Source organism: Oncorhynchus nerka, linkage group LG4 (genome assembly GCF_034236695.1).
Source record: "Oncorhynchus nerka isolate Pitt River linkage group LG4, Oner_Uvic_2.0, whole genome shotgun sequence".
Classification (NCBI taxonomy): domain Eukaryota; kingdom Metazoa; phylum Chordata; class Actinopteri; order Salmoniformes; family Salmonidae; genus Oncorhynchus; species Oncorhynchus nerka.
Window position 1 is genome coordinate 99,922,299 of NC_088399.1, and position 8,781 is coordinate 99,931,079.

Here is an 8,781-nt window from a genome sequence, read left to right on the forward strand (position 1 = left end):
TGAAACAGTATGCCAGGTTATAGAGTAGAGTATGAAACAGTATGCCAGGTAATAGAGTAGAGTATGAAACAGTATGCCAGGTTATAGAGTATGAAACAGTATGCCAGGTTATAGAGTAGAGTATGAAACAGTATGCCAGGTTATAGAGTATGAAACAGTATGCCTGGTTATAGAGTAGAGTATGAAACAGTATGCCAGGTTATAGAGTAGAGTATGAAACAGTATGCCAGGTTATAGTGGAGAGTATGAAACAGTATGCCAGGTTATAGAGTAGAGTATGAAACAGTATGCCAGGTTATAGAGTATGAAACAGTATGCCAGGTTATAGAGTATGAAACAGTATGCCTGGTTATAGAGTAGAGTATGAAACAGTATGCCAGGTTATAGTGTAGAGTATGAAACAGTATGCCAGGTTATAGTGTAGAGTATGAAACAGTATGCCTGGTTATAGTGTAGAGTATGAAACAGTATGTCAGGTAATAGAGTATGAAACAGTATGCCAGGTTATAGAGTAGTGTATGAGACAGTATGCCAGGTAATAGAGTAGAGTATGAAACAGTATGCCAGGTAATAGAGTAGAGTATGAAACAGTATGCCAGGTTATAGAGTATGAAACAGTATGCCAGGTTATAGAGTAGAGTATGAAACAGTATGCCAGGTTATAGAGTATGAAACAGTATGCCAGGTTTATAGAGTATGAAACAGTATGCCAGGTTATAGAGTATGAAACAGTATGCCAGGTTATAGAGTATGAAACAGTATGCCAGGTTATAGAGAGAGTATGAAACAGTATGCCAGGTTATAGAGTATGAAACAGTATGCCAGGTTATAGTGTAGAGTATGAAACAGTATGCCAGGTAATAGAGTAGAGTATGAAACAGTATGCCTGGTTATAGTGTAGAGTATGAAACAGTATGCCAGGTTATAGAGTATGAAACAGTATGCCAGGTTATAGAGTAGAGTATGAAACAGTATGCCAGGTTATAGAGTATGAAACAGTATGCCAGGTTATAGAGTATGAAACAGTATGCCAGGTTATAGAGTAGAGTATGAAACAGTATGCCAGGTAATAGAGTAGAGTATGAAACAGTATGCCAGGTTATAGTGTAGTGTATGAAACAGTATGCCAGGTTATAGAGTATGAAACAGTATGCCAGGTTATAGAGTATGAAACAGTATGCCAGGTTATAGTGTAGAGTATGAAACAGTATGCCAGGTTATAGAGTATGAAACAGTATGCCTGGTTATAGAGTAGAGTATGAAACAGTATGCCAGGTTATAGTGTAGAGTATGAAACAGTATGCCAGGTTATAGAGTATGAAACAGTATGCCAGGTAATAGTGTAGAGTATGAAACAGTATGCCAGGTTATAGTGTAGAGTATGAAACAGTATGCCTGGTTATAGAGTATGAAACAGCATGCCAGGTTATAGAGTAGTGTATGAAACAGTATGCCAGGTTATAGTGTAGAGTATGAAACAGTATGCCAGGTTATAGAGTATGAAACAGTATGCCAGGTTATAGAGTAGAGTATGAAACAGTATGCCTGGTTATAGAGTAGAGTATGAAACAGTATGCCAGGTTATAGTGTATGAAACAGTATGCCAGGTTATAGAGTATGAAACAGTATGCCAGGTTATAGAGTAGAGTATGAAACAGTATGCCAGGTTATAGAGTATGAAACAGTATGCCAGGTAATAGAGTAGAGTATGAAACAGTATGCCAGGTTATAGTGTAGAGTATGAAACAGTATGCCAGGTTATAGAGTAGAGTATGAAACAGTATGCCAGGTTATAGAGTATGAAACAGTATGCCAGGTTATAGAGTAGTGTATGAAACAGTATGCCAGGTAATAGAGTAGAGTATGAAACAGTATGCCAGGTAATAGAGTAGAGTATGAAACAGTATGCCAGGTTATAGAGTAGAGTATGAAACAGTATGCCAGGTTATAGTGTATGAAACAGTATGCCTGGTTATAGAGTATGAAACAGTATGCCAGGTTATAGAGTAGAGTATGAAACAGTATGCCAGGTTATAGAGTAGAGTATGAAACAGTATGCCATGTAATAGAGTAGAGTATGAAACAGTATGCCAGGTTATAGAGTATGAAACAGTATGCCAGGTTATAGAGTAGAGTATGAAACAGTATGCCAGGTAATAGAGTAGAGTATGAAACAGTATGCCAGGTTATAGAGTATGAAACAGTATGCCAGGTTATAGAGTAGAGTATGAAACAGTATGCCAGGTTATAGAGTATGAAACAGTATGCCAGGTTATAGAGTATGAAACAGTATGCCTGGTTATAGAGTAGAGTATGAAACAGTATGCCAGGTTATAGAGTAGAGTATGAAACAGTATGCCAGGTTATAGTGGAGAGTATGAAACAGTATGCCAGGTTATAGAGTAGAGTATGAAACAGTATGCCAGGTTATAGAGTATGAAACAGTATGCCAGGTTATAGAGTATGAAACAGTATGCCTGGTTATAGAGTAGTTATAGAGTATGAAACAGTATGCCAGGTTATAGTGTAGAGTATGAAACAGTATGCCAGGTTATAGTGTAGAGTATGAAACAGTATGCCTGGTTATAGTGTAGAGTATGAAACAGTATGTCAGGTAATAGAGTATGAAACAGTATGCCAGGTTATAGAGTATGAAACAGTATGCCAGGTTATAGAGTAGTGTATGAGACAGTATGCCAGGTAATAGAGTAGAGTATGAAACAGTATGCCAGGTAATAGAGTAGAGTATGAAACAGTATGCCAGGTTATAGAGTATGAAACAGTATGCCAGGTTATAGAGTAGAGTATGAAACAGTATGCCAGGTTATAGAGTATGAAACAGTATGCCAGGTTATAGAGTATGAAACAGTATGCCAGGTTATAGAGTATGAAACAGTATGCCAGGTTATAGAGTATGAAACAGTATGCCAGGTTATAGTGGAGAGTATGAAACAGTATGCCAGGTTATAGTGGAGAGTATGAAACAGTATGCCAGGTTATAGAGTAGAGTATGAAACAGTATGCCAGGTTATAGAGTATGAAACAGTATGCCAGGTAATAGAGTAGAGTATGAAACAGTATGCCAGGTTATAGTGTAGAGTATGAAACAGTATGCCAGGTTATAGAGTAGAGTATGAAACAGTATGCCAGGTTATAGAGTATGAAACAGTATGCCAGGTTATAGAGTAGTGTATGAAACAGTATGCCAGGTAATAGAGTAGAGTATGAAACAGTATGCCAGGTAATAGAGTAGAGTATGAAACAGTATGCCAGGTTATAGAGTAGAGTATGAAACAGTATGCCAGGTTATAGTGTATGAAACAGTATGCCTGGTTATAGAGTATGAAACAGTATGCCAGGTTATAGAGTAGAGTATGAAACAGTATGCCAGGTTATAGAGTAGAGTATGAAACAGTATGCCATGTAATAGAGTAGAGTATGAAACAGTATGCCAGGTTATAGAGTATGAAACAGTATGCCAGGTTATAGAGTAGAGTATGAAACAGTATGCCAGGTAATAGAGTAGAGTATGAAACAGTATGCCAGGTTATAGAGTATGAAACAGTATGCCAGGTTATAGAGTAGAGTATGAAACAGTATGCCAGGTTATAGAGTATGAAACAGTATGCCAGGTTATAGCGTATGAAACAGTATGCCTGGTTATAGAGTAGAGTATGAAACAGTATGCCAGGTTATAGAGTAGAGTATGAAACAGTATGCCAGGTTATAGTGGAGAGTATGAAACAGTATGCCAGGTTATAGAGTAGAGTATGAAACAGTATGCCAGGTTATAGAGTATGAAACAGTATGCCAGGTTATAGAGTATGAAACAGTATGCCTGGTTATAGAGTAGAGTATGAAACAGTATGCCAGGTTATAGTGTAGAGTATGAAACAGTATGCCAGGTTATAGTGTAGAGTATGAAACAGTATGCCTGGTTATAGTGTAGAGTATGAAACAGTATGTCAGGTAATAGAGTATGAAACAGTATGCCAGGTTATAGAGTATGAAACAGTATGCCAGGTTATAGAGTAGTGTATGAGACAGTATGCCAGGTAATAGAGTAGAGTATGAAACAGTATGCCAGGTAATAGAGTAGAGTATGAAACAGTATGCCAGGTTATAGAGTATGAAACAGTATGCCAGGTTATAGAGTAGAGTATGAAACAGTATGCCAGGTTATAGAGTATGAAACAGTATGCCAGGTTATAGAGTATGAAACAGTATGCCAGGTTATAGAGTATGAAACAGTATGCCAGGTTATAGAGTATGAAACAGTATGCCAGGTTATAGTGGAGAGTATGAAACAGTATGCCAGGTTATAGAGTATGAAACAGTATGCCAGGTTATAGTGTAGAGTATGAAACAGTATGCCAGGTAATAGAGTAGAGTATGAAACAGTATGCCTGGTTATAGTGTAGAGTATGAAACAGTATGCCAGGTTATAGAGTATGAAACAGTATGCCAGGTTATAGAGTAGAGTATGAAACAGTATGCCAGGTTATAGAGTATGAAACAGTATGCCAGGTTATAGAGTATGAAACAGTATGCCAGGTTATAGAGTAGAGTATGAAACAGTATGCCAGGTAATAGAGTAGAGTATGAAACAGTATGCCAGGTTATAGTGTAGTGTATGAAACAGTATGCCAGGTTATAGAGTATGAAACAGTATGCCAGGTTATAGAGTATGAAACAGTATGCCAGGTTATAGTGTAGAGTATGAAACAGTATGCCAGGTTATAGTGTAGAGTATGAAACAGTATGCCAGGTAATAGAGTAGAGTATGAAACAGTATGCCAGGTAATAGAGTAGAGTATGAAACAGTATGCCAGGTTATAGAGTAGAGTATGAAACAGTATGCCAGGTTATAGAGTATGAAACAGTATGCCAGGTTATAGAGTATGAAACAGTATGCCAGGTTATAGAGTATGAAACAGTATGCCAGGTTATAGAGTATGAAACAGTATGCCAGGTTATAGTGTAGAGTATGAAACAGTATGCCTGGTTATAGAGTATGAAACAGCATGCCAGGTTATAGAGTAGTGTATGAAACAGTATGCCAGGTTATAGTGTAGAGTATGAAACAGTATGCCAGGTTATAGAGTATGAAACAGTATGCCAGGTTATAGAGTAGAGTATGAAACAGTATGCCTGGTTATAGAGTAGAGTATGAAACAGTATGCCAGGTTATAGTGTATGAAACAGTATGCCAGGTTATAGAGTATGAAACAGTATGCCAGGTTATAGAGTAGAGTATGAAACAGTATGCCAGGTTATAGAGTATGAAACAGTATGCCAGGTAATAGAGTAGAGTATGAAACAGTATGCCAGGTTATAGTGTAGAGTATGAAACAGTATGCCAGGTTATAGAGTAGAGTATGAAACAGTATGCCAGGTTATAGAGTATGAAACAGTATGCCAGGTTATAGAGTAGTGTATGAAACAGTATGCCAGGTAATAGAGTAGAGTATGAAACAGTATGCCAGGTAATAGAGTAGAGTATGAAACAGTATGCCAGGTTATAGAGTAGAGTATGAAACAGTATGCCAGGTTATAGTGTATGAAACAGTATGCCTGGTTATAGAGTATGAAACAGTATGCCAGGTTATAGAGTAGAGTATGAAACAGTATGCCAGGTTATAGAGTAGAGTATGAAACAGTATGCCATGTAATAGAGTAGAGTATGAAACAGTATGCCAGGTTATAGAGTATGAAACAGTATGCCAGGTTATAGAGTAGAGTATGAAACAGTATGCCAGGTAATAGAGTAGAGTATGAAACAGTATGCCAGGTTATAGAGTATGAAACAGTATGCCAGGTTATAGAGTAGAGTATGAAACAGTATGCCAGGTTATAGAGTATGAAACAGTATGCCAGGTTATAGCGTATGAAACAGTATGCCTGGTTATAGTAGAGTATGAAACAGTATGCCAGGTTATAGAGTAGAGTATGAAACAGTATGCCAGGTTATAGTGGAAGTATGAAACAGTATGCCAGGTTATAGAGTAGAGTATGAAACAGTATGCCAGGTTATAGAGTATGAAACAGTATGCCAGGTTATAGAGTATGAAACAGTATGCCTGGTTATAGAGTAGAGTATGAAACAGTATGCCAGGTTATAGTGTAGAGTATGAAACAGTATGCCAGGTTATAGTGTAGAGTATGAAACAGTATGCCTGGTTATAGTGTAGAGTATGAAACAGTATGTCAGGTAATAGAGTATGAAACAGTATGCCAGGTTATAGAGTATGAAACAGTATGCCAGGTTATAGAGTAGTGTATGAGACAGTATGCCAGGTAATAGAGTAGAGTATGAAACAGTATGCCAGGTAATAGAGTAGAGTATGAAACAGTATGCCAGGTTATAGAGTATGAAACAGTATGCCAGGTTATAGAGTAGAGTATGAAACAGTATGCCAGGTTATAGAGTATGAAACAGTATGCCAGGTTATAGAGTATGAAACAGTATGCCAGGTTATAGAGTATGAAACAGTATGCCAGGTTATAGAGTATGAAACAGTATGCCAGGTTATAGTGGAGAGTATGAAACAGTATGCCAGGTTATAGAGTATGAAACAGTATGCCAGGTTATAGTGTAGAGTATGAAACAGTATGCCAGGTAATAGAGTAGAGTATGAAACAGTATGCCTGGTTATAGTGTAGAGTATGAAACAGTATGCCAGGTTATAGAGTATGAAACAGTATGCCAGGTTATAGAGTAGAGTATGAAACAGTATGCCAGGTTATAGAGTATGAAACAGTATGCCAGGTTATAGAGTATGAAACAGTATGCCAGGTTATAGAGTAGAGTATGAAACAGTATGCCAGGTAATAGAGTAGAGTATGAAACAGTATGCCAGGTTATAGTGTAGTGTATGAAACAGTATGCCAGGTTATAGAGTATGAAACAGTATGCCAGGTTATAGAGTATGAAACAGTATGCCAGGTTATAGTGTAGAGTATGAAACAGTATGCCAGGTTATAGTGTAGAGTATGAAACAGTATGCCAGGTAATAGAGTAGAGTATGAAACAGTATGCCAGGTAATAGAGTAGAGTATGAAACAGTATGCCAGGTTATAGAGTAGAGTATGAAACAGTATGCCAGGTTATAGAGTATGAAACAGTATGCCAGGTTATAGAGTATGAAACAGTATGCCAGGTTATAGAGTATGAAACAGTATGCCAGGTTATAGAGTATGAAACAGTATGCCAGGTTATAGTGTAGAGTATGAAACAGTATGCCAGGTTATAGAGTATGAAACAGTATGCCAGGTTATAGAGTATGAAACAGTATGCCAGGTTATAGAGTATGAAACAGTATGCCAGGTTATAGAGTATGAAACAGTATGCCAGGTTATAGTGTAGAGTATGAAACAGTATGCCAGGTAATAGAGTAGAGTATGAAACAGTATGCCAGGTTATAGAGTAGAGTATGAAACAGTATGCCAGGTTATAGAGTATGAAACAGTATGCCAGGTTATAGAGTATGAAACAGTATGCCAGGTTATAGTGTAGAGTATGAAACAGTATGCCAGGTTATAGTGTAGAGTATGAAACAGTATGCCAGGTTATAGAGTATGAAACAGTATGCCAGGTTATAGAGTATGAAACAATATGCCAGGTTATAGAGTATGAAACAGTATGCCAGGTTATAGAGTATGAAACAGTATGCCAGGTTATAGAGTATGAAACAGTATGCCAGGTTATAGTGTAGAGTATGAAACAGTATGCCAGGTTATAGAGTAGTGTATGAAACAGTATGCCTGGTTATAGTGTAGTGTATGAAACAGTATGCCAGGTTATAGAGTATGAAACAGTATGCCTGGTTATAGTGTAGTGTATGAAACAGTATGCCAGGTTATAGAGTATGAAACAGTATGCCAGGTTATAGAGTATGAAACAGTATGCCAGGTTATAGAGTAGAGTATGAAACAGTATGCCAGGTTATAGTGTAGAGTATGAAACAGTATGCCAGGTTATAGAGTATGAAACAGTATTCCAGGTTATAGAGTATGAAACAGTATGCCAGGTTATAGAGTATGAAACAGTATGCCAGGTAATAGAGTATGAAACAGTATGCCTGGTTATAGTGTAGAGTATGAAACAGTATGCCAGGTTATAGAGTATGAAACAGTATGCCAGGTTATAGAGTAGAGAATGAAACAGTATGCCAGGTTATAGTGTAGAGTATGAAACAGTATGCCATGTTATAGAGTATGAAACAGTATGCCAGGTAATAGAGTATGAAACAGTATGCCTGGTTATAGTGTAGAGTATGAAACAGTATGCCAGGTTATAGAGTATGAAACAGTATGCCAGGTTATAGAGTATGAAACAGTATGCCAGGTTATAGAGTATGAAACAGTATGCCAGGTAATACAGTATGAAACAGTATGCCAGGTTATAGTGTAGAGTATGAAACAGTATGCCAGGTTATAGAATAGAGTATGAAACAGTATGCCAGGTTATAGAGTATGAAACAGTATGCCAGGTTATAGAGTATGAAACAGTATGCCAGGTAATAGAGTATGAAACAGTATGCCTGGTTATAGTGTAGAGTATGAAACAGTATGCCAGGTTATAGAGTATGAAACAGTATGCCAGGTTATAGAGTATGAAACAGTATGCCAGGTTATAGAGTATGAAACAGTATGCCAGGTAATAGAGTATGAAACAGTATGCCAGGTTATAGTGTAGAGTATGAAACAGTATGCCAGGTTATAGAATAGAGTATGAAACAGTATGCCAGGTTATAGAGTATGAAACACAGCCGTCAGATC

General features: G+C 37.4%; 1 protein-coding gene across 1 annotated transcript in view; it reads left to right on the forward strand.

Moving 5' to 3' along the window:
* Nucleotides 1-8,781, forward strand: part of LOC115127591 (CUB and sushi domain-containing protein 2-like) — a 967,797-nt gene that overhangs the window by 600,456 nt on the left and 358,560 nt on the right.